General features: G+C 39.0%; 1 long non-coding RNA gene and 1 pseudogene across 1 annotated transcript in view; both read left to right on the top strand.

Annotated features, from left to right (window-relative positions):
- The first annotated feature begins 1,684 nt into the window (after positions 1-1,684).
- Positions 1,685-27,274, top strand: part of LOC137244217 (uncharacterized) — a 33,517-nt gene continuing 7,927 nt past the window's right edge. The window contains exons 1-2 of the long non-coding RNA XR_010950846.1: positions 1,685-1,731; positions 1,805-1,993. This is a non-coding gene — a long non-coding RNA (uncharacterized lncRNA). The remainder of the gene's footprint in view (positions 1,732-1,804; positions 1,994-27,274) is intronic.
- LOC137247293 (developmentally-regulated GTP-binding protein 2 pseudogene) overlaps positions 3,894-27,274 on the top strand; it is a 217,602-nt pseudogene continuing 194,221 nt past the window's right edge.

Here is a 27,274-nt window from a genome sequence, read left to right as displayed (position 1 = left end):
GTAATTTCGGATGAATTTACGATAATACGATGCTAGTCCTAGGAAGCTCTTAAGCTCTTTTAAGTTAGACGGAGGCAGCATGTTTTTAATGGAATTTACTTTCTTTGGTTCAGGAAGTATTCCCTCAGAGGTCACAATATGGCCAAGAAATTCTACGCCTGTTTTCAGGAACTGCGTCTTCTCAAGGTTAACCTTGAGACCCGCGGCTAGGAGCCTGGCAAGGATAGTTTCAATGTCCTTTAGATGAGTGGTTTCATCCTTACTAAAGATTTTAATGTCGTCGATGTATACAAAGCAAATACGACCTATAAATTCTTTTAACACGTCGTCTATCATGCGCTGGAAGATAGAGGGTGCATTTTTGAGACCGAAAGGAAGCCGAAAAAATTCGTATTTTCCATTCATGGTGGAAAATGCCGTTTTTGGTATATCACTTTCTTTCATTGGGATCTGGTGAAATCCCGAAGTTAGGTCAAGTGTCGTAAAATACTTTGCACTACCGAGACTCGCAATGGTTCCATTAATGTGTTTCTGTATCTTTGGTTTTTTTAATTTTTTTTTTAGGTTTTTATTTTTATTTTTTTTTTTTCAAACCAATAAATATCATTTTCAGTTTCAAGTGCTAGGATGTGTATTCCTGCGTTTGACATTTCTAATATGGGTTTTGTGGATTTTTTCCCACTAACTGTGGTTACGGACACCTTGTTGTCTTTTGCGACAATTTCTTTTTTGTATATGGGTTTTTGTTTTCCTTGATCTGTTTGTCCTTCACGTATATGATATCATTTTCATCATAACGCTCCGGTAGAGATCTTCTTTCATTGTGCCGTTCAATATACTCTAGCTGTTTTTGAGTCAGTAAGGTTTTTAAATATTCATTTGTTTTCCTGCTTTGATCGAGGAGTTCCTGGTAATTAGCCGCTTTTGCGCGATTGAAAAATACTTCAGTGGGTTTCCGGTTTATAACGGAATGAATGAAGTTATTATAGCGATCTACTGCTATATTTACTAGCTCTTTGATTTTTAACCTAGGGCTATCTATCTTCAGGCATCTGATAATTTCGATTAAGGTGGAATGAGGCCTTTCGACTTGACCGTTCACCTCCCTTCTCTGAGAAGGTGTACGATACAGCATAACTCCCAATGACTCTAAAAGATTTTTTATTATTGGGCTAATAAGACCGCGCTCGTTGTCGGTCACGAGGATATCTGGGGTCGTAAAGTAGTGCAAGAGTTTGACTATTTTGTCCTTGAGGTGCAAAGTGGACTTATTTCTTAGGTGAAAGAGTTTTGCGAACTTGAAAATTTGTCAATGCAGCTCAGAAATTTGTCTCCTTGTATTTCGAATATAACGACGTGAATTATTTCGCAAGGACGCGATGGGATAGGTGTGTTTTCTAACTCCGGTTTATTGGGACGTCTATCATATTTACTGATTTTACAAGTTTCGCAAGACGAGACATAGCCCCTGATTATGTGGGCACCTACCTAGCTCGCGTATGACTTGTCGTGCTTTTCGGATCTCACGGATCCGAATTGTGGTCCCATGGTAACGCCTACAATGTGTTCACCGCTTCAGAAACAAAAAAACGGCGATGTCAGACGAGTGGCAACCTTGTTTCGTTCATTCAAAATGGTATCCATTCATGAAAATGTCATACCGATTGTGAATGAACATAACCTTCTTAAAGGTATGTACCTGTCTGGTCTGAGAGAAAAAACGTGTTCTGGGTAAGTATGCCTTTTTTCTAACTTTTGCATTTGCTTTACTAATTTAATTTAATTTTTTTTTTTTCCGCTTCAGATGCCAACCGTTACAGCTCCATTTGTATCTCGGGCTGTTGTTCACCAGCCAATTTGAATATATACGTCATCAAGAAGTCATAAGCCATATTGCTATTAACTTTGATTAATTGGAGTATAGCTTCATATATTTTAAACCAACAATCCATTGAAGGTTCACGCGACAGGAACAATGCACGCAGAAACAGAGGTAGGCGTTGAGCAAACATTGAATTAGCTTAAACATTGAGCGTATCAACAAATATAAATATCTTCAAATTCTGATTCATCAAAAAATTCCACCAACTTTGCCACATCAAAAGCAATTGCTATATCCTGATGAAAGTAGCGTACTTGTCCTACTTTTAAAGCGTTGGTGTGCACCACTACAGGCACGGATGTCTCCTTACTGCGTCCAAGTATTTTACGTACAATTTGATGAGCAAGTGCCAGACCTTCTGAGGGTATGAATGCTTAAGAAACAAAACTATCAAGGCACATGTTCAGAATGTATTGATTCCCACAGTTTTCTTGCACCACAACAAACGAGATGACACGCAGGAGATCATGTAGATAATTTGGTGATAACAAATGTAAACCATCAGCTATTAGAATGAGTAAAGCATTGTAGTGATTAACAGTATGTTCGCGTACATTGGCAATATGCTTAATAAACAATGTAAGCTTGGACGTGGATCGGTGGCATATTTGTTGAGTTTGTTTATGATTAATGCTTGGAATAGGCACAAATCAATTGCGGTGGTAAAATCATTCGAGTTAAAGCAGTGCTCAATTGCTTCAATTAGGAGCGTGCTTGTCAACAGACACGTTTCTCGTACAAGTTGTGTAGCATTTGGATTCGTTTTACTGTGTGTAAGTAAAGCAGACCAGATGGTTTTGAATCGGGCAGCGTTTGTGGATTGCAGATCACATAAAGGAAGACTACATGTAAATGTTCAACGCTGTGCTCTCTTATTTGCTGATCATGATGATTACAAATACCAACAATTTCGTTCGCCACATGGTTCATGTTGACGGCGGGATTTTGTTGTACGCTATAATAGGGTGTTGTTGCGTTTTTAAACCAAAGTTGCTTTGAAAGCTTTCGTTGTTTTTTTTTAAACGCCAACTTTCGTTTCAAACCTAGCAGCATCATCACCTAATAATACGGCTATATTCGGAGGTTCATTGCCTACGTTAACAAAGGTTCCAAGCTCATTGGAAAGGCTCACAACTAGACCGCAAGATGATTTGACTACTTCTTACATTACCGCTGCAGGCTATCATCACAATAATGACGAAGAGCTCTCTCTGCCAACTCCAATGAAATCTGTAGCTGTTCCATCAACTACAACTTCGTCAAGTTCGCCGCAGCAACAAAAAACCCCAATTGGCGTCCAGCGCTGAAGCTTATCCATGAGAAACGTGCCAGTGCTGTAAGCACCGTCGATGTCAGTAACAATGGAAAAGTTCTACAATGCACGTCTAGAACAAAACTTCAAACCGTACAACAGAAAGCTGTAGCAAATATAAAAATGTGGCCTCGAAAATTTTCATCACTTATCAATAACGAGCTTGCGAATCCCGATACACTGTATGGACTATCACAACGTATAGTCGCTGTCGAAAGTGGTCACTGTATGACGCAACAATTCCAAACACTACACAATTACCTTATACATTTGTTACCGCCGCAAGATCGTCCGATGCTAACAGATTATTTTAATTATATGGAATTTATGGCAGATATTGCACGGTCAGTTTATTCCTGTGTTACTTCACGCGTAATCGATTTGCAGACCATACTTGCTATGATAAATAAAGTCAAATGGGATGTAAATCATGTTAGCTTTCAACATGATAATTACATTGACTTGATGAATAGAAATATACGAAGTTTTGCAATGCGTTTGGAAGAGATAGCAAAGGAAATAAATGTGCCTGCCGAAAACGTATGGAGTTATATGGTTCATGTGGTGACACATTGGTTGGTAGAAGGTTACACGAACGTAAAAAAAAATGCTCTGCCGGTGGTCAAGCTCTTATGTAACTAGATTTCACAAATTTCCTGTCTGTACTCGAATTAATTTCAAACCAAAAATTTCCTGAACATGACGCTTATGTTGATGGTTTTATCAAAGCATATTATTATTCAAATGAGCAATTTGAAGGATGGATTGATATGCAACGTAATGTGGATCAGTATTCTTCAAGGCAACTTACAAAACCTTATACAATGTGTGTGTGTTAGTGATAAACGCCCTAAACCAAAATTATTGCAATTAATAGGCAATGGTGGCAATATTAATCTCAATTTAAGTACAAGTAGCACCTAGTTGCAATTACAAGAACAACAGCATCAGACATGAATCTTTCAAGAGTCTTCAAATAGCACAAACATTACGAATGCATTTGTTTTGTATTCTTTTCTTGAAAGTGGGTTACATTATAGTTCTTTAGTTGTCTTACCCAGAATCTGCGAACTGGTGAAAGTTGAGATAATTTTTTCCTTGAGATGATAATTTGTGAAATGAGTACATAAATCTGTAGAAGATCTCAGCGACTACTGCCGAAAGGAAAAAGAAATCACACGCCCGCAAAGGAACAAAGCCACCGAAAGCAAAGCTTGCTGAGTATCGTTCTCAATTGCTGGAACCTGCCAAAAAGGGAGAGAAAGGTGACGGTTTCGATGTGTTAAAAAGTGGCGATGCGCGTGTAGCTTTAATTGGTTTTCCTTCAGTGGGTAAATTTACATTGCTCTCCACATTAACCAAAACTGAATCGGAGGCTGCCAATTACGAATTCACAACGCTTACTTGTATACCGGGAGTCATTGCATATAAAGGTGCCAATATACGGTTGCTCAATTTTCCTGGAATTATTGATGGTGCCGCGCAGGGCAAAAGTCTTGGTCGCCAAGTAATCGCTGTTGCACGTACAGCAAGATTAGTTATCATAATGTTAAATGCAACTAGGCCAAATGTGCATCGCGATTTGCTCGATCGCGAATTGGAATCTGTAGGCATACGATTAGGAAAGCGTGGCTGTCGTAGTTTCAACTCGACTTGCGATTTAACGCGCTGTAGCGACAAAAGAGGTGCGTGCTAAAATATTTTATTTTACAGTCAGTCGATGATAATAAAGACTTAATTGCAGCTTAACGACTAATCGAACAAAATGTATTGCTCAATATGATGGCACCCACAGGGTCTCGCAGGGACTATGGAAAAAGGATGATGGTGAGTAACAATTTTTTATTTTTTTTGTAAAGTTTGTTTACGTAATTTGTATATATACAATTTGATTGAAAACCCACGATATGTTGTATTGTTTAAAAACGACAATGTATACGCAAACGCAACCGGCGCTTTGGACCTATTCCTGTTGATCCTTTGAACTCCCTTACTTTGTGTGGTGCGTATATAGAGATATAATAAATAGGGTCCATTGCAGTGGTATCTGCTGGGAAAAAGTTATTTGGGAATGTTGACATTTTTCACCGCAACACTCATACGAGCGAGGGGACTTGCCTGTGGTGGTGCAGATTTTCGCCGAATGATGTTCCTCGTTTTTTTTTTGTAGTCGTGGCTGTATTCGGATTGACCGTCGTTTAAATTTATTTGTTTTCGATTCCTTTTATTATGATAATCACATTCCTTTAATTTAAATTCGATTGGGATTTATGACGTTGCAGCGCAATCGCAGCATATTTATGGTTTATGGTACGGTGCCGAGCGAATGTTCTGGCCATAACATTTTTGCTGATTCAGGTAATTGCTGATTCAGTGGTATTATGTGGCAGATAGTATATCTGCGTTAGGATTACGTTGGCCTCGTTCGGGGTGAACGGGAGCTGGCTTATAATGGTTGTTGGCCTCGTTCGGGATGAACGAGAGCTGGGTTCTCCCTTTTCCTCGACAGTTTCCGGGCAGGTACTCCTTTCATCTATGTCACCTAAGAGCGCGAGGTTTAGAGCATAGTGTAGATTCCCGTGGTGAGCCCGAGGATTCCTGTGTGGCACACAGTGCCTAGGATGGTGGGAATCCTCAAGGGAAACCTCACACGGCGAATACGTGTGAAGTTAGTGAGATTGATAGGTGTCCGATCACGTCACGAGTCCGAGGATTCCGAAGTTGGCACTGAGTTCCGAGGGTGGTTTGGAATCCTCAGTGGTAGCCTCTCACGTGATGTCAAGACTTTTGTGTAATTTGAAAATTAATGTAAAAAATTGGTTTGGAATAGGTCCGCTCACGTGGATCCGAGGATTGCGGTGTGGCACACAGTGCTTAGGGAAGTTTTAGGAGCCTCAGTGGGAGCCTCCCACGTGGAGTCGGAATTTTTGGTTATTCCTAGGTTGCGCTCTTAGGGTGACGCGATGCGTTGGTGGGAGTCCCTGCCCGGAAGTCAGAGAGGGCGGGGGGGATTGTTATAACGGTTGGGAGTTACGAGTCTCCCTCACCCTCACTGGAGGGTGGTAGTAGGACCAATTTCGTGATTGGTCTGGTGGTTTGTCCCCTTGCCGTATCCAGTTCGACGACTCGAACTCGGTTATCGGGGCCATAGTGAAGGTTGGCTATCCGACCCAATCTCATTCATTAAGGGGCAGATTATCCTCCTTAAAGACGACTAGGTCCCCCTGTTTGAGGTTTGGTTGTGGATGCTTCCACTTAACGCGCTTCTGCTCGTTGGAAGAGGGGATAAACGGTCGAGAATTGAGACAGGACTCGATTCGACAAAGTAGGGTGCTGAACTCTTCAAGGGTAAATCTGTGATCCAACGCGATCTTCTTGAAGTGGTTCTTGAATCTTTTGACCCCTGCCTCCCATAGCCCGCCCATGTGAGGAGCTCCGGGTGGTAGGAAATGCCATGTCAGGTTTTGGTGACTGTACTTGGATAGATTTTTGTTGCGAGCGTCCGCCAGGAAGGCTTTGAGTTTTGAACGGAGAGCTCTGGAGGCTCCGACAAAATTGGTTCCGTCGTCGGAGTAGATGTTCTTTGGACATCCTCGTCGAGCAACAAACCTATCGAAAGCTGCCAGGAATGCGGCAGTACTGAGGTCACTAGTGGCTTCCAAGTGAATAGCCTTGGTAGCAAAGCAAACAAAGAGGCAGACGTAACCCTTTGACATGCGCCATCCTCTTCCGCTATAAGATTTGATGTCAAACGGTCCGGCAAAATCCACCCCGGTGTTGGTAAATGCCCGAGAAAAGGTAGTGCGTTCCGCAGGGAGAATTCCCATGAGTTGCGTCTTGGAACGTTTGGGGAATAGTGTACAGGCCTTGCAGTTGTGAATGATGGATCGGATCATGTGTATCCAATACTACGTGCGTAGGAGCCGGAGCGTTGAGACGACCCCCCACCCGAAGGAAATTATTTTCGTCGATAAAGGGATCTAGAGAGAGGATCTCGCTTTTGGCCGCGATGGGTTTCCTAGTTCTCAGAGCGTTCATTTCCTTGGCATAGTAGTGAGTTTGGGATATCCTTATGAGACGGCTAGTCGTAACTTTGATTTCGTCGGACGAGATCTGGCGAGACTCTGCTTTAAAGGACGCTTTTGTTTTTGGATGTGTTCCATTCGAGAATCTTATAATGTAGGAGATTACCCGCAACGCTCTTGATAGGTCGGAAAACCGATCAAGAATATCCTCGCTATTGTTGATGTTCGTTGCTGCATGCACTTGTACTCGTTTGTCTTCTATGTTTGTGTGGTACTCCTGTTCGCCTTGAGATGACCATTTCGCTTTGCCTTCTTGCAGCCAAGAAGGTCCCTGCCACCACAAAGAGTTGTCGAGTAGGTCCGTCGCTGGAGGTCCTCTGCTGGCTAAGTCCGCTGAATTTGATGTGGACTCGACATGATGCCATGCTTTCGTTCCTACCTTCTCCACGATTTTTGTCACCCTGTGAGCTACAAATGTTGACCAAGAACACGGGGGTTTTCGAATCCATGCTAGAACGATGGTCGAATCTGTCCATAGGTGAATGTTAAATGTGTCTAACTTCAGGTTCTCCATCACAGATTCCAAAGTCTCAGCCAGCAAGACGGCACCGCATAACTCCAATCTTGGTAGTGAAATTGTTTTTACTGGTGCCACCCTCGTTTTTCCCATGAGTAGACTAACGTAGATCCTATCGTTGATCTTAGCTCGCACGCAAACCGTAGCCGCGTAGGCTTTTTCGGACGCGCCACAGAAGCCGTGAATTTCTATATCGTTGTTTGGGGTGAAGTGCACCCACCGAGGTATACGAATCCGGTTAATGGCGGGGTACTCCTGCATAAAGGTTTGCCACCGATCTAAAGTGATTGAGGATATCGGTTCATCCCAATCCGTCCCCTCCAGCCAAATGTTCTGCATTAATATCTTGGCTACGATGATAACTGAGGCGAGCCAGCCTAAAGAGTCGAAGAGTTTGGCGATGGCAGATAGGATCGCCCTTTTTGTTAAGATGTCCTGGTTTTCGATTGGTTTCGCTGTGAAATAAAAGTAGTCGGAATGCGCGTTCCATCGGATGCCTAGGGTTTTTACCATGCTCACGTCCTCGAACTCCAGAAAGTCTTCCGTAAGCCTGTGAGGTTTGGGTATTCCCTGTAGTATCCTACTGCAATTAGAGGTCCATTTTCGCAGAGGGGATCCTGCTGACTTCAATGCAGCTGTGATTTCGTCGCGAGCAGTGATTGCTGCTTCGATGCTATGCCCCCCCTACCAGGACGTCTTCGACGTACATCCTATTTCGCAAGATGTACGACGCGATCGGCAGTGACGCTTCCACGTCATCTGCAAGTTGATGTAGGGTTCTGATAGGGGGCACAGTTGACCCCAAAGGTTACCGTGTTGAGTTCGTAAATACTGATAGGGTCACCTGCTTTGAGACGAAAACTATTCTTTGGTATTGGGTTTGGTTTCCGTTTAGCCAGATCTGCCTGTACATCTTCTCAATGTCGCTGTTGAAGACGTACTTGTACAATCTCCATCGGAGAAGTACTATTGTTAAGTCGGATTGAAGTACTGGGCCGGTGTGTAGAACATCGTTCAGGCTCGTGCCGTTGGATGTCGGGCACGACGCGTTGAACATGACCCTCACTTTAGTCGTTGTGCTTTCCTCTTTGGTAACCGCATGATGCGGCAAGAAGTAGCAATCAGATGATTGTGGTGGTACTACGGTGTGTACCTTGGACATGTGCCCTAACGTGAGGTATTCTGTCAGTACCCTGTTGTATTCCATCTATCGGCCGGTGTCTTGGCTAGGCGTGTCTCTTTCCGATAGAACTGAGAGCAGACGCTCTTAAGAAATGGGCCCAAAGTCTTGTTTGAATGGAAGGGCGACGGTATATCTTCCATCTGAATTCCTTTCCGTTGTGTTTTTATATAGTGTCTCGCAATAGGCATTATCTTCAGTCAGGGCTTTTTTTGTTGGTATGTTTTCAATTTCCCAAAAAGCGGTTAGTTGCTTGTCTAAGCTTATTTCATTGAAAAAGGATATCCGTGTATTGGTTGGGTGAGGAGCATCTGCACAATCGGTTAAAATCAAACCGAAGACGGTTTCTTGGGCGAGAAGCGTATTTAGAACGTTCTTCCGTATACCGTTCAGTATTATCTGGGGATAAATGTCGCCTCCAAGTATGAGGCCGACTGGTTCATTAATGAAGAACCTCTTATCCGCCAGAATCAGATCAGGGAACGCTTGCCGAGTCGTTGCGCTAACTTGGCAAGTCGGAAGGTCCCCTTATAATTGAGGCAGGACTAGGGCCACTGTATTGATGCTTACTAAGGGGTCTGTAAGCGAACCTAAGTTAATCGAACATGATTCCTTTACCTGAGCAGATGGTGTATTATTTATTCCTGACACGTGCACATGCAAACGTTTGGATGGAAGATTTATTCGATTCTTTAGTCTTTCTGATATGAAAGAGCATTCGGAACCAGAGTCTATCAGCGCTCTGGCGGAAAATTTCACTCCGTTGTAGTTTATATTAACCCGCGCTGTTCCTAATAACACGCCTTTTGTTGTGTTAGCATGACACGAAGTGAAGTTGGTAGCATTATCTTGCCTTTTTTCAGCTTCCAGTCTTGCTCTACCCTGTTTAGAGGTTGAAGGTGTGTTGTCGTTGGCGTTTTGAGTCCACCTTTGAGGATTTGTCTTTGGTTGTGCTGTCGGGAGATGGAGCAAGGTGTTGTGCCTTGCGTGGCACGTGCTGCAGTTGAATGGGCTAGTGCATCGTGTCACGGTGTGTCCACCCGACAGACAATTCAGACAATAACTATTGCTTTTTACAAACTCTATTTTGTCTGACGTAGACAACCTACGAAATTTTTGGCAATTTCTTAATTTGTGCTCCGCACTGTTGCACATTATACATGCCGATTTTGGTACGCTGACTTGGTAAACCCCAAGTTTTGTAGAATTTTCCCAATAGTTCGAATTTCGACTTTTGGGTGATTTTGTAGTTTTGTTACCCCTAAGATCAGAAACCGTCTCTAATGTATGGAAGCGATTGGACAAGAATTTTTCCATATCCTCCCATTTCGGAATATCTGTTTTTCATTCTACGGTCTGTTCCCAAAGAGCCAGTGTAGATTCAGGGAGTTTTGTGGAGCATAAGTAAGTTATAATTGCATCCCAATTTGTGATGTCAATATTATGACATTGTAGCGCAGAAATGCAATTGTTGATCTCACATTGCAATTTTTTAATTGATGCTCCACACTCCTGCTCGATTGCCGCCAGATTAAAGAAAAGTTTTAGTTGTGTGTTGACGAGGATACGTTTATTTTCGTACCTGTCGCTTAGATTTTTCCAGGCGGTTGCAAACCGCTCGTTTGTTAACGAGCCCCTGCCCACTATTTCTTTTGCCTCTTCTTGCGTTTTTTGTTTTAAATGTATAATGTTTCAACATCTTTCAGATCGGTATTGTGGATGTAAATGGCCGTAAACAGATCTCTAAAGACTGGCCAGGAAAGGTAGTCGTCTTTAAATACATCGGTATCGCAGGGCGGAAGCCGCATTTTATGTCCCCGGCGGGAAGAGTCTTCATCCTTTGCTTCATCTTTTAATGGCTGTGGGGTGATAGCTTCGACTTCAGCCGCCACAGCAGACATGCATGCGAAGCAACTTTGCTCTTTCTTCTTAGCGAGCTGAGTTCTTCTTTGGACAGATCAGGATTGCTGAGAAGACCTTCATATGTAGACTTGGTCTTCTTCCATAGTGCCCTTAGCTCCTCTTGCAGTAGTGCAAGGGTGTGCTTGTTCCGGGATTCGGCCGGGGTGGCATTGAAGTCTTGTTCAAACTCGACTATGGAATCAGCCAATCTAATATACGTCTCCATTGATTTTATTAATTTGAATATCTTGTTTCTTTAAAGGGTTCGAGATTGGAGGCAAAAGACTTAGTGGCGTTGGTGTGTGTTCAACAGCAGCAAAAATTATAAATGTGTTTTGTTTTTTGAACGTAGTCCAGCTATCAATCCTGCTGAGATTGAATTGTGTAGAATCTTTAAAAAAACGGATTGAAATTCTTATCTGATTGAATGTGTTAACATAGATAGCAATCCTTTTTGCAATTTTGTGCGAAAAGTAAAAAATGTAATCGGATGTAAATTTTGACGTGAATGTAATGTGTAGCCAGTGATATGAACCACTTATAGAGATCCTCACGAGGATTTTGTAAGCCACAGATAGAAATCCTGACGAGGATTTAGTGTGTGTAAAGTGATATAAAGTACAGATTGAAATCCTGAGAAGGATTTATTGTGTATGATATGCAGCAAAGATATGTGTTTAAAAACACGAAATCTAACAATTTCACTTGCTTTGCCTTTTTTGTAACTATCACGGAATGCACCTTCCGTACGTAAAATCACGTAAAGAGAAAAAACAAATTTGTGCAACCAAGCAACCACGTACCTTGTGTTTTTAAAGTTGATCGTTGGGCTGCGGGTTGATGTGATGGATTATATGTGATTATGAATGTGCTGATGCTATTGACGGATTGTATGTGATGTTGATGAGTAATGTGATGACGTGATGTGATCTCGATTTGACGATGATATTAGTGGACTGTATGAGTGATAATGGACTGTATGATGATGTGATCTCGATATTATGATTTACTGGACTGTATGTGATGTTGATTAGTGGACTGTTTGATGTTTTGATGTCGATGTGTGCTACTGTTGATGTGATGCTAATGGACTGTGTTTGGTGATGTGATTTCGATGTGATGAATTGACTGTATATGTGTGTGTGTGATAGCGAGTTGTCAAAAATTTTGTGCTAGCTGGGTTTCTCGTCGGCTTTTGATGATTTTAATGTTTATTATAATAGCCTCCTTTAAAAAGATGTATCAAATCTCCAAATTTGCTGGTTTCTTTGGTTTTACGGGTGTTTTCTTTCACAATCTTAATTTCCTCGGCGCGTAAGGACCAAATGTTGCGGGGGGAATGTGGCACCTGTGTCGTGGGGCGCAATCGCACGCAAAAAAGAAATAAAAAAGAAGAATTAGTACCGAGTAGATAACAATATTTATTCACTTTATCAACAATGGAAATGAAATATTAGATGCACGAAATAGAATAATTTATTCACATTACAAATGGCAAACTCCAATTTATGAAAGTGATTTACTTGCCGAGAGTAATGAAATGATGAAGTTATGAAATTAATTCACTGCACGATTCGCAATGTCATTGGCAAGTTAACATGTACGAAAATTATTATTGCGAATATTAATTGAAATGACAATCTCAAATTCTCAATATTAATTAAAATGACACTCTCAAATTACTAAGGCAAAAATATTAAAATGAAAAATGTGGAAAAGATTTGGCTCTATATTACTCACCTGGGGCTAGCTGCTGGCTCTTGAACGTTCCAAAATAGAAGAAAAAATTAAGACCGCGAAAAAGTCCACGGCACCTGCCGATAGCTAACTTTCGTTGAGTTTTTCCCCTTCAAAGTTAGCTCTCGGCTGGTGTTAGCCGTTACCGGTATGAATAATAAAATAACTAATGCGCGCGTTAGGGTGGTCCGAAATGTTTAGGCTGGTGGCCTAAACACAGAGACCAGAATAATCAAATATGAGCCACCTATTGAAAAGCGTCCAGAACCGCATCTAAAACTACCTTTAGTACTTCATTATTTGCAACTCAATCCAATTTTGAGGAAGAACAGCAAATATTTGCAAAGTTTTTTCAGACAGCTTTACAAGCACTGTCTAAGTCCGATAGCAAAGGAAGGATTTGCATAATTCTCTTTGGATAATGATAAAAATGCATGTACTTAATATTCTTCTAATCACGTACCCATTATAAAAATAACGAATTTGATATTTATATCACAATTAATGCCTCAAAGAGTACATAGCGGAATGTCAGTGGAAGCATGCAACACACCAAAAGATAATACAAGAGAATAAAAAAAAAAAAATTTACACCAGTAATAACAGTAGAAATGAAGAAAAAGTCACAAAGAGGACCTTATTATAAATAAAGCGCTTAATAAATAAATTAATAAATTTGCAATTAGACATGTCGCGCTCGTTTTCATTCAAAAGGATAGAAAATTTGAAGCATAATAAACACAAGCAACCAGATTGTTTAGGAAAAGATTGACTTAGGACAATACTTAACCAGGCTGACAAATGCCGGCAATCTAGGACTTGTAAAATAAAAACTTAGTTGCCCTTAGGGACAAATTGATTGTTAATGAATGGAATACTCGAGTAGGCAAATTTGAAAAATATAAAATAGGTACCCAAGTTCTCAAAGATCTAATATTTGCATTAATAGGTACCCAAGTTCTCAAAGATCTAATATTTGCATTAACCCCAGAAGTTATGCATTTGACAAATGTCGACAAAAATAAAATAAATTTTTCATAAATATCATGACGACCCCAGCTGGGAAGGCCACCCAGAAAACCGCATGATACATAAGATCAAATAAAAATATTACTGGAAAATATGAAAAATGGTACAAGAAAAGATACGAAAAATATTTGCATCCACTAAACACATTGGTTTAACCACTTATCACTATATAACTACTTCTTGCTCTAGCAGCAACTGAATCCACCCAATCTACTGTATATAATACGCTCAGAAATCCCGCTTTTTAAAACAATGTCAATTTTTAGCCCATGATGACTGTAACCATCGTCTTATTTTTTACGCTTTAATTTTAATAACAATGCAAAAGCTTTGTTTAATAGAAATAGTCAAGGTAAGGAAAACTACATCTCCTATATTTAGTCGATAGGATATATATGGGTCCTGTGGAGTAGAAAGTAAGGAAAACTAAATCATTAATCTCAATTTTTTTTTTTAGAAATATAAATATAAGTTTGACCTGTTTCATCTAGGAAAACCTCGCCTTTTGGATAGGTCATAAGTTAGATAGAAGATATAAAGGTCCCTATAAGGTAGAAAAAATTGATAACAATAATAATTTTACTGTAATTCCATTTAGAGTAGTAAATATCGATAAAAACAATGTAGAAAATAGAAACATAGAAAACATAAATCAAAATAATAAGAATAAGAAAATTTTAATACATAAAAATAGACTTAAACTCATAGAATAAGAGCACTTTAATTCTGTAAACACAAAGAACATTTTTATTGTATGCAAGAGAAAAATACAATAATAAAACAAAACAAAACAGAAAAACAAATGTAAACAATTCTTTGGAAATCAAGCTAAATGTCATAAAATACTGACACACACACAAACAAAAAAAAAAAAAAAAAAACAACAAACAAAGTAAGCATTAAAGGATTCAAAAATTAATAGTATAACTTGAGTAGCCGTAGATAATTCGTGCACAAAATTGTATATGTCTACTGTTTCATAGGCGGATGGTGTAGCATTCATTCATTAGGTTATTCATTGACACATTCATTCATTTGTACAAACATATATCTCAACCCGTTTTGGAACGTGTTAAAATGCATTGACTCTTACATACATGTTAATACATTTGTACATACATATATTTTGGGTCGCTTTTTATACGGCCTGAGATTCATTGACAAATCCATTCATTTGTATAAACATATATTTTCTACATGCCACGGTAACTAAGCCGTGCAGTGTCTGGTAACCTGAACCTTGGTATGTTACTGTTTAGAGCTTGATGGCCACAAGCCTTACTGTATACAAATTATTGACACGATTAATTTGTGCTTGCGTTGCAGATTCCACAGTTATGCTTAGAATGCAGTTCCCAGAGAACTGAACGGAATGTATATATATGTAATACACTTAGTGTGTAAGTATTATTGTAAGTAGGTATTTTAGCTTATAGAAATTTTGTATAAAAGAAACAGCTTTTTAATAAAGAAATCAATTCCGTATGGTGCCCCTAAATGGGCACTACACCAAATCCAATTACTTTTTATTCCCATCATTACAGACTTCTTAGTTGACCATGACATCAGGATCGATATGCGGAGAAAGATTATGCGTTATAAGAACCAGGATATAGCACTTAACTTTAGTTTGGAGAAATGGTTCAGCAGTAATCGGGTACTGGTGGAGAAGACTGGACAAACACCACGAAAGTCAAAGGCAAAGGTTGATGGATCGAATAGGCCAAATAAAGCGAAATCAAACTTACCTGCGAGAGAAACACTGACATTGAAAAAAACCATTGGACGCACAAAAACGAAGGAACGAATTTTCCAGAAAGAATGCAAGGGCGGTTTCAAGCCAGCGCGCACTACAGTTGTGAAACGTCAAGACGATATTGATGATACAAAGTCAATCCGTCAAGATCAAGCTCTGCGAAGTAGTTCTTCATTGGGCAAATAACAGAAGGTGAGGGAACGGCGCAGGGTAATGAGTAGTAAGATGAAACACTGGCATGACAAGAACTTTAATTCAGAAAGTTTCTTGGAGGGAGATTTGGTACTGCTATACAGCCCTCACCGGCGGAAAGGTGTTCCATCCAAATATCGGTGCAGTTGGGAAGGCCCGTACAGACTTAGGTGGAGGGAAGTGTTACGAATATTAGCAACACTAAGGGGTACTGTCATCTCTAAGCCGATGCTAAGCAATGACTTGTATGCACATAATCAAATTAATCATTATGTCTACACATATGTACGTACACGCAGCGGAGGAGCAACGCACAACAACATGCGTATATCTGAGATACTCCTGAAAGTATGCAATAATTGTGCAAGTATTACTCACAAACACACGCACATGAGCTGTGAGAGAAGCTGTGAAAATTGTGCATCTGTAGTTATAGCTGAGAAATTTACAGCAGATAACCAACTAGTTAGATTATGGAAATGGAAGCACCTAGAAGATGCGAACGAGAAATCATAGAGTATAAAAGGCAGCAACAGTAGAGGCGCGACAATCAGTTTGATTTAAGCATTCCATCTGTCGAGTAGTAGCAGTGTTATCTTTGAAAGTACTTTAATAAAGGCCATTTTGCATTATTGAATAGTGGTGTTATTTATTCAACAGTTTAGTGATTCGAACGTTAGAAGAAGATTGCAAATAAGGGGAATTGCAGTAAATTCGTACCAGTATTGTCGGCAGAAAGCGCTCACGCATTTTTTCGCATCCGACAGCACTTTACCGCCAAAGGCGATGGAAATTTTGTCATTGTGCTTAGGCGGATTCGACAGGGAATTCACGGTGGACCTAAGCTTACCTACAACGGCAGAGAGGTTACAACCGCTCAGGTACTCCTCCCATTTCTCCCGCTTGTGTTCATCCACAAGCAATCTGATGCGTTGGTTTATATCCCTTATTTGGGGGTCGCCGGGTTCGAGCTGTCTTATAAGGTCACGCTCTCTCGCTAAATTTGCGGCGTCCGCCGGAAAGTGAGGCCGAATTTTGAGAATTCTTCCGGCGGGAATCAAGTGAGCCGGGGCGGATTCGATTACCTTGCGGAAAGCACGCGCCCCTGTCGAGCATCATTCGGGATAGGGAGGGCAGCAAAGCGGTTGTCTGTAACGGATTTGTATTCATCTAACCTTCATTTTTTAAAGTTTATGAAGGTGCGTTTTTCGGTGGCGATGAAGTCGGCGGTACGCTCCAGCGAAATAAGTATTGGCAGGTGGTCGGATGCCAATGTTACCATCAGCTGCCAGTTGACGCAGTTTACAAGTCCTGCGCTCGCGACGAACTGTGAATAAGGCGCTGATATTAGGGCGGTATCCACTTGGCAGCAGGTGGCAGGAGGGATGTAGATGTTGATGATTTCTAGGTTTACATCGCCTAACCGGACAGTTCTAAGACATTTTCCCTGCGGCCGATGTCGGGATCAAATATATGACATTGCACTGAGTGGTGTATGATAAACGCGAGACCGCCTCCATTTCCGCTCTCGCGATCTTTTCTGTATCATCATTATACCCAGAATAGGTCTGCAGAACAGATCTTGCTGTGAGTTTAGTCTCTTGAATTGCAGGAATGCGGATGTTGTTCGCTTCATGAAATCGACTATCTCCGTGATCTTCCTAAATAATCCATTACAATTTAACTGCAGAATTCTGAAGTGCAGCGGGGGAGACGTCGTCACTCTAGGAGTGAGTGACGGGTGACTAAGCCTGAGTTGTGGAAGGCTAGGACGCAATTGCTGTTGTGGCCCTGAGACTGGACGTCCCTGGGTAAGCATTGGGGTACCCGGTGTATTTGAGTTTGCGGCCTGGCTACATGGCGCAATGAAGCCCTTCGGAGGGTTTCCGTCGCGAAGACCAGAACATCTAGGAAAGTGGCACCGTCCAAAGCAGGAGCTGCATTGGGCGGAAGTCGCAAACATATATATTCTGTGCTGGCAAAAGGTGCAGAAGGTGGTAGGGGTAGGGAGCCGGTTTCTCTGACCTACACGATTGCTGCCGAAAAAGAGGGGGAAGAAGACGGGGGTGGGGCTGATGCTCGGCATTGCTACCCACTCTACTAAGGAGAGCGCTAAGGCGTAGACTACGGGGCGCACTTGGGCGTGAACAGCAAGGAGTCACAAAAGATGTATAAAAGTTACGAGGACGTCGGGTTTTGGGATCTAGCCCAGATCAACCTGTCCGATGCAACCATCCCTTGAATTGTCCATGATGATGTCCGCAATCGTGGGAGAAATGGGATTGCCCATGGGCATTCCAAAGGTTTGTGTGTATAAATCACCGTCAAACATAAAATAATTGTTTTCTTTCAAACAAAAATCTAAAATTTCGTGAAACTTCTTTTTTGGAATATTTGTATTATCTTTTATTTTGTCCCATTTATTTGTGATTATTTTTTAAGCTAACATTGTTGGTATATTTGTAAACAAAGAGATGACATCGAAAGACACTAGAACTTCTTCTTCACACACTTGTATGTTTGATAGCCTGTCTTTTAGAATAAATGAGTTTCTAATATTATATTTGTCTGAAATCAACGATTTTAAAATTTCGCCAATGTGTTTGGATAGTTTATAGCAGGGGACCATAACTGAAGAAGTAATCGGACGTAAAGGAATTTGTGGTTTGTGAATTTTCGGTAATCCGTAAATTCTTGGCGCAGCGGCTGCAGAACATACAAGCTGTTGTTTTTCCCTAAAGGTGATGTGTTTACTCTTGTACAGATCATCGACTTTTGTTGTTTTTCTTTTGGAGAAAGTTTGTTGGGTCAATCCTTGTTTTTTTGTATGTGCATTTGTCTGAAAGGAGTTGGTTCATTTTTTCTTTGTACTCACTTTTATACATTGCCACCGTTTTGTTGCCTTTGTCTGCATCGGTTATATAGAGCTCGTTTTTGTGTATTTGTATAAACCTTTTTGCCTGGTGGAAAGCTGCTAATATAAATTTTTCCGATGTGTTATGCTTTATGCTGCGTTTGGATTGCATGATTCTATTGCTTACTCTGCTTCTCGCTATTTCTTTTTCTTTTTCATTGGTTAGTGATTGGATCAGTTGTTCGAGTTCGGCTATCAGGTGTATTGGTGAGAAATTTGATCTTGTTGTTGGTAAAGCAAATTTTCTTCCTAGTGAGAGTATCCACTTTACTTCTTCAGGGAATTCTAGAGTAGTTTTATTAACGAACCAATCATCGTTAGTTGTAACTCTTAGTTTTTTCATTAGTTCGTATTTTAGCTTTTTGATTTTGCCTTTTAGCGTTGACCTCTTCTGTTCTGCGATCCTTTGACTAAGTAAATTTTGTTTAGTTACGAACGAGTTGTGTTCTTCTTCACTTAACGTATATTTTAATTGTTGTTGCGCCCGAGTTAGTGTATCTTTTGTAATTTTTAAGTTTATGTTCGTTTGCGTTATTTCCAAGTTTAATATTTTTAGAAGGAAGAAAATTCACAAACCACAAATTCCTTTACGTCCGATTACTTCTTCAGTTATGGTCCCCTGCTATAAACTATTCAAACACATTGGCGAAATTTTAAACTCGTTGATTTCAGACAAATATAATATTAGAAACTCATTTATTCTAAAAGACAGGCTATCAAACATACAAGTGTGTGAAGAAGAAGTTCTAGTGTCTTTCGATGTCATCTCTTTGTTTACAAATATACCAACAATGTTAGCTTCAAAAATAATCACAAATAAATGGGACAAAATAAAAGATAATACAAATATTCCAAAAAAGAAGTTTCACGAAATTTTAGATTTTTTTTTGAAAGAAAACAATCATTTTATGTTTGACGGTGATTTATACACACAAACCTTTGGAATGCCCATGGGCAATCCCATTTCTCCCACGATTGCGGATATCATCATGGAGGACATACTAGACAATGCAATTTCTGAGCTTAAACAACAATTCAACGTAAACAACAAATTTATATGCAAATACGTGGATGACATTTTCGCGGTAATCAAACGAAATGATGTGAACACAATTTTAAAAATTTTAAATAAGTACCACAATAAATTACAATTTACGATGGAAATGGAAGTGAATTCCAAAATTCCGTTCCTGGACGTTTGCATACACAGGGAAAATCATAATCTTTTACTTGACTGGTATGCGAAGCCCACTTCATCCGGGCGGCTGTTAAACTACTTTTCATCGCAACCAAAAAAGTACAAAATTATCACGGCTAAGAACCTTATAAGTAAAGTGTTGGCCATAAGCCACAATAAATTTCACCAAACAATCTTAGAAAAACTAAACAACATTCTAAGCAAAGTAATTATCCAAAAAAGTTTAATACGCGAATTAATAGACCAGGAGCTCATGAAAAGAAACTGCCACAACCAAATAATAACAAATTCGGAACCACAAACACAAAAGAAATTCTTCAGCGCAACATACATACCACGACTCACCGAAAATGTTTACCACAGCATAGCAAAAACACCTAACACAGTACTAGCTTATAGGTCAAACCAAACCATGTCCACAATATATACAAGAACAAAGCATCCCTTAGAACACCAACAACAAAACAATGTTATATACGAGGTAACATGCAAAGGCGATGAAAACGACGAATGTAGAAGAATATATATTGGTACTACAAAACGACCTCTATCGGTTAGACTAGGCGAGCATGAAGCGGACATCAGAAAACAAAAAACAAGTACAGCACTAGCGCAACATATATTAACAAGTGGACACTCAGCTGACTTTACCAACACGAAAATTATTGATAAGGAAAAGAGAGAAGCAACAAGATATACACTTGAGAGCCTGAGAATTATGGAAAGACGAGAAAAGACGATCAATAAACGCGAAGATACGGAAAACATAGCGGCCGCTTACATTGTTTGTTTACAAAACAATAATTTTTAGTATTGACAAAGCTACCATGATAGTCAGATGGTAATGATTATATTGTGATGATTTATGTTTTTAATGTTTTTTACAACAGTTTTGATTTAATGACAAAATAACGTAAGTTTATCTTGTTAAATGTTAAACTATTCACCAAATTGTTTTTCTTTGTTGTTTTTCATGTCTGTTTTGGAAACTAATTGATAATTTTCATAATTTTTATATATTGTTTGTAACAGATAAATTAATAAATATTCCCCTGATGATACTAAAAATAAAAATATTAGCGAAACGTTGGGAAAACAGTGGAATAATTTAGTTTTATTCGCACATAAAATATAGATTGGAAAGCCTACTTACACATATATTTAGTATTAAAGAAGAACGAATCGGAATATATATAAAAAAAAAGTTTATAATCAGCTGTCCCATGCTGCCACCTTGTATAGTTCCGCCATGATATACACGATTACCAAATTGAGAATGTGTTAGTATGCACGAACGCGTGGCGAGCGAGAATGCAAAATTTAATATTTATTTAGTTTGATTTCAGCACTTATACTGTAAGCACTAGTGGTGGGTAATAACACTAGCACAGGCACACTTTGCAGTGTTAACACATTGTGTTCACACAATTGTGTTATAACTGATTATCGAAAGTCGATATGAGTGTTGGCACAATATCAGAGCATAGTACTGTGTTACTTACCTCTAACTCCACGATTGACGCCATTTAGAAAAGTAAATCATGGCAACATTTATCTTCTTTCATACTCCCATGTTAAGCGAATCTACTTTATATAACCACAACTTTTGTTTAAATCAGGCATGCTTAACTTAACAAAGTCATTTCGTTTCATTTATTAACGTTGATTATCGTAACAAAATGATATCGGTTAGTTGTGTAAGCATGCCTGGTTTAAATAGAACATTTTCAACTTAGAGTATACATTTTGTGCCCACATCTTTTAAACGTAATACACAGGCAAGATTATGAGTACAATCAACACACAAGCAAAAAACAATCATAATGGACTATGTATGTATGAATGTGCACTTACGATCTGAGTGTCATTATCTGTGCTTTAGAAACAGTCAGCTTTGTGCCATCGAGTGTGCCTCTGTGTTATATATTAATCGATAAGTGTGCGTGTGCGTGCCGCACATTACTGAGTGTTAACACAATAACACAGCACAGTGCTGTGTTACTTAGCCTTAGTAAGCACGTATCACACTCACTCTTGGTACAGTGTTTTGACGTACAATACGGATGTATGTATGTACATACTTCTAATTGCAAAATGTTTCAGGTTGAATTGAAAGTAGAGTTTTTTTGTTTTAAATAGCGCCAATAGGCCACAATGCTTAATTTGCGGAAAAAATTATAAATTATATTTGCAAGCGAAGCTTAAGTCGACATTTCATTTTACTCCACAGGAGCGTAAATACTCTTACCCCTGAATCCCCTGGGAATCAGTGTTTTCACCTATGGCTTTTATTAAAAACTCGTACAGAAGCAAACTCACTGATGAGCATTATTTGGAAGATATACCTATCTGCTAAGAATTAAATTTTCAAATTTAGTTTTTTAACTTCGTAGTTTTCTATATTATGTTGTAACGTAGCGTTCCAATAACATAACCCCCCTGTACCTCTTTTCTTACTTGCGCCTGAAACTATGCCTATATAGTATAGTCAACAACCAACAGCTGATGGCAGGCAGTTACAGCAATAATGCCACCATATGGTAAATGGCAATATACAGAAGTGCCAAAGTAGTGGTGTATTTTCCAAATGCTTTGTAACACACGCCCTATAAAAGGAGTGAATTTGCCATCAGCGATTCAGTCCTCTCAAGTGAGCGGGCATTGTTTACTATATAGTTCGGCAGCTTAAATTGAGGTTATATTGCGAATAGAGTGGAAGGCAGTAAAATAAGGCAGTCGAATGAAGTATACTCTGATGCAATTTTAAGATAGAGATGTTGCAGGGACGAAAAATAGTGTGAAGCAGCTTCACAAAATTCTAGTAGGTCGCATTCACGACTTACCACAGCAGAATTTGTTGAACTACCTCTGTCTGTGTTTAATATGTAACAATTATTTGTACACTTTTTATTTTGCTAATCTGTTCAGAATTTAAATTTTTACTCTGTAAAACTCCAATCTGTGTATTTTGTGTGTTTAAATTATGTTAAAAATTGTGTTAAAATTTTGGTGTGGTGAAAGTGACCTACTAGAATTTTGTAAAGCCCCGCTGCTTTCCACTGAAGTTCGCGCATGCAACATCTTATTCTTTCAAAAATCTTTGATGTAATGAAGGAATGATATTCGGAGTTTTTTCAAAATTTGCCCAAAATCCTAAATCACAAAAGGGAGTGTATTTAAGTACGATAATGAAAAAATGTACTTAGGTTTTGCTCCTTTTTTAGCAGGAGATTTTTATTTTAAAAATGTTATATACAAACCAAAGTTCATTCTATTACTCATTTTATCTATGGGGCTTCACATGTACTTTATAAACACATGCTTTTTATTTTTACGAACTTATTCCTCAATGAAAATAAATGAAACACGTATAAATGTAGTCATTAGGCAAGGTGCACATGATACTACTCGTCATAGAAGCGTATTAGATGCTGCAGACGAAATCTGTACTTTGCTTTGATGTCGAAGACATGTATTTGAATGAAGAGCTGCACACGAGACGTAAGTTGCATAAAAGCGACGAAGCATGAAAGCTTCATTTAGCTAAGGGTACTGCAATGTTGGTCGCTAAGCGTATGTACGCTTGAAAAAAAGGAAAACACGATGTTTGTTAACATTTTTTTGTATGGAAATTTGTGTAATTAGTTAGGAAATGTTATTTTAGTTAATAAAAGTGCGTGAAAGGTATATTACCAAAGCGAAAAAGAGTATTCAACACCACAAAAGCTTGGTTAGACATTGTTGAAGCGATTGAAAGGCTAAAAAGTGTTGGGAAGCAAAAATTACTTTTTTCTCTAGTCTGCGGTGGTATAATGTTGCCTTTCATTATTTACAAGGCACGGGGATGCAAACAACTTTTAATACCTACTTTCCTTTGGTTTCGGGGACGGATATACCTGAAGAAATTTAATTTCTTACTTTTTTTTTTTCAATAATTGTTTGCTTTTTGTAGCGACGTTCGAAAGTAGCTTCGTGTGCAAATCTTGGGGCGTAGAAAAATAGAAGCTACATGTCATATCTTGTACGCGTCTATGACGCGTCTATGAAGCGTCTTGCCTTAGTCATGTTTCTTCCTTCTAACTATATGTTATAAATATGTTAACAGTTGCAGAACTAAAAAAATATTTACAAATCTGATATGTCATACAAATTTCGCTTAATGAAAATGATTTTATACATTGTATGCATCTTATACCTATGCATTATATTTTGAATTTTCTCTAACTTTCCGTTTTGGTGCTGGCTAATTTTTGCTTTCCGTATAATAACTTTCTTGCGCTACATAAGATAATAATTCCACGGGCCGTTTTCGTTCTTCGGCGAACGCTAACAAGCACTTTATTTGAAAGAAATCGTTCAGTGATTTGTCAAATAAAGTGTCACTTTGAAATAACGGACGTTACTGTGACAATGAACGAAAAGTAAGTCACATTTTGACTTTTTGTCATGAGCAAAAATGAAATACAACTATTTTTATAACATGAAAATAGATCGAAAATGTATCGGGGCTGCACTGCGACCATTGGGCTATTATGCCCTCGTCAGATTGCGTCGCGTTCCAAGAGGATATTGTCCGCCGTCTCCACTGATCGATCACGAAATCGACATGAATACAAAATTATGACTTTTATTTAGTTGTACGGCGATAGAAACTCGGTTTTTTTCTAAAATGCAAGAAACTTGAAGAAGAACGTAAGTTTTTAATGATTTGTGTGTTACTTTGACGTTGGCGTTGCGTTGCTTGGATTGAAGCAAATATAGAGCGTCAGATGTAGACGCAACGCAAGTGCCAAAAAGCGTCGCCTTAAGCGTAGTTGCTTTACGTGTTATTTATTATTAATTAAAAATGTTGGATCTCGTAAAAAGTTAAACTTAGGCAAGATACACACGAGGCGTAGCTTCTCAGACGCTTACAAGATATGGCATGCAGCTAAGATCTCTCTACGCCTCAAGATTTCTTAGGCTGTGCCTAATTCGCATCTATGAAGCCACGCCTCGTGTCCATCTTCTGTTAGATTATATTTCAAAAAAAAATTTTTTAGTTTTAAACTTTGTTCATAATATTAATGTACATGTCTACTACTATGGCAGTCACTTGCATACTATTTCATTATTTAAAAAAAATATTAAGTTCTGAAAAAGCAACCTTGTGACATGCATTCTCAAACACGGTTGCCACACCTTTGGGATAAAATTCATCGAAAAAGGGACCGGACCTCAAAAAAGGACCAAATTTTAGTTTTACTTTAGTGGTATACAAACAATTCGGTAAGTTACTAGAGTGTCGTATTCGTTGTAGAAAGCCAACATTGTAGGATGTTTCCGTAGTTTCCTATATAAAATTTTAATAAAGGAGACATTTGGCCTTAGTTCAAACTGCACAAACAAAAATAAAGTGTACATTTAGGTAATACATTTCCAGATGTCTAGGATAAGTCTATGTCTTTCATCAGTCAAACGTTGTGAACCTAATTTTACTTGATTGCAATGAAATAAAATGTATAGCGCAGTTAGGTTTTAGGAACGGTTAAAAAAATTGCGTTGGGCCAAACTCAGTAAATCGTAAATGAAACTAAGCAATTGTGTTAATGCTATTTTTAGAGATGCTTAATTTTTCCCTAACAGTTTAAACTTCGTACCAGAGCCTAGATTCAGTAAGTGTGAGTTCTGAACTCAGACTAAAAATCAAGCGTCTTATACTGTTTTCACACAGAAACTTAATGATCTCATTTCACCTGCTAATGAAATCGTAAAATTTTTGCTTTCACACAGAAGTAACTGCTCGATTAGTATGAAGGATGAGACAGACAATCATGGCGGAACGATACAAGGTGGGAGCATGGTGACATACCTAAAACAAAAAAAATTCCATGTACTTGTAAATTCGATGGACAAATGTCAAAATCGTACTGCGCCGGCAGTTGATGTATCAAATCAAATAAAAAAGGTTATAATCAGCTGTTCGATGCGGCCACCTTGTATCGTTCCGCCATGCAGACAATGACATTTGCTTTGAAAACTAAGAAGCGGAAACGGAAGCGGAACGCTGCCAACAGAGTTGCATTGTGCTTTTGACTTCATTAGGCATTCGATTAGCTACTACTGAAATAATAATAGATTCGAATTTTGTAGGGAAGATTGAGCTCAATAAGCGTCTTAATGTAGAAAATTGCCTTTATTATTCAATAAGCCGTCTGTGTGAAGTTAGTATTAGAAGTTTCAACTGTATGGTGTGGGTGTTCCTCGCATTGGGCTTGACCTCACCTTGTACCGCTGGAGTGTGGCAGCAGGGTAGCAAGAGTCCAAAGCCAGAGGCTTATAGTATCCGCGCTATGGAGAGGAAAAGACAAAAGGAAAAAAAACTTATATAACTTAGATAAGTGCACAATTTTTTTGTGTTGGGTAATAAACCATAAAATTACAACAGCCATATGAACATTTATTTTTGTTTTCTTTTGCAAATATCTCGAGGCAGTGACAAAATTTGGGATGTCCGCTTACGGATTCGTGGTCCTGGGCCCAAAGCGCGTCTTTTAACACCTCTCGCGATATTTCTGGATGAGTAATAGCAGTTGTGAGTGAGGTAAAGAGTCACTGTAGCTGTTTCCACAGGCAGTCTATACGCATGTACGAAGGGAAGCACACAACCTTGTTTGTCTTTTTTTGTTAACAATGTTTTTAAAGATTCACCTCACCACCGTCTTTAAATAAAAGAATTACATGAGAAAATTTTAATATTTACCCATGAGATTAAATTAGCGCACGCAAAGAAAATATAAACAAACCCGAAATGTCAAACTAAGGAAAATGAGAAAATACCCAATAATGGGAAATTTAAAAAGCTCGATATAGGAGGTTGCCAGATGGCCAGGAAGGGTGGTGAAAATATGGAAAAGGACAAAGATAGGGGGTTAGTGGTTGCGGCTGATTTCGGAGAATAACAATAGGATCGTATGGATCGCGCTTGAATATATATAGGGGTAACTATAGGTAAAGAAGTTAATTGTGTTACATAGAGTGCCAACAGTCAGTAGTGCGTGGATCTGCCTCGCAAAAATTTTTGCTTGATTAAAATAATTACTTAAGGAAGTTTCCCGGTGCGCGCCTACGTTTAAAAGAAAATAACCCGATTCGATTTTAGTGGGAAGAAGTGCTCCGAAAATAAAATAAAAACCCGGAAACGCGTTGCGCAAAAAATGTTCTGCTTCGGATGCTAGCGTGAACCAGTGGCGAATACCGATGCAGGATCACACGATCGAAGGAGGAAGACACCATATCTAATATAAACCACAAATGCCGAAAGTGCTTGGATAGTGTAGAAGAGGATGGGTTTCCGAAAATTGATGCAGCCTATGTAACCTGGTGAGTCGAGAAGTTCTGATCTAGTGTTTTTTTCTCTATATATATATGGGGTATTGCATCCCATTTCGACCAATTTTGAACCCGACCCCTTTAGAATTGGCTGAAAGTTTTTCTTCTTTTTCTAGCTTACGAAAGACGTTTTTCAGAATTTTTTCAAATTTTTTCATCCAATTCAAAAAAAGTTATGAATTTTTAAAAAAACACCGTT

The sequence above is a fragment of the Eurosta solidaginis genome, chromosome 3 (assembly GCF_040869045.1).
Source record: "Eurosta solidaginis isolate ZX-2024a chromosome 3, ASM4086904v1, whole genome shotgun sequence".
In the NCBI taxonomy this organism is placed as follows: domain Eukaryota; kingdom Metazoa; phylum Arthropoda; class Insecta; order Diptera; family Tephritidae; genus Eurosta; species Eurosta solidaginis.
This window is presented reverse-complemented; position numbering and strand designations above follow the sequence as displayed.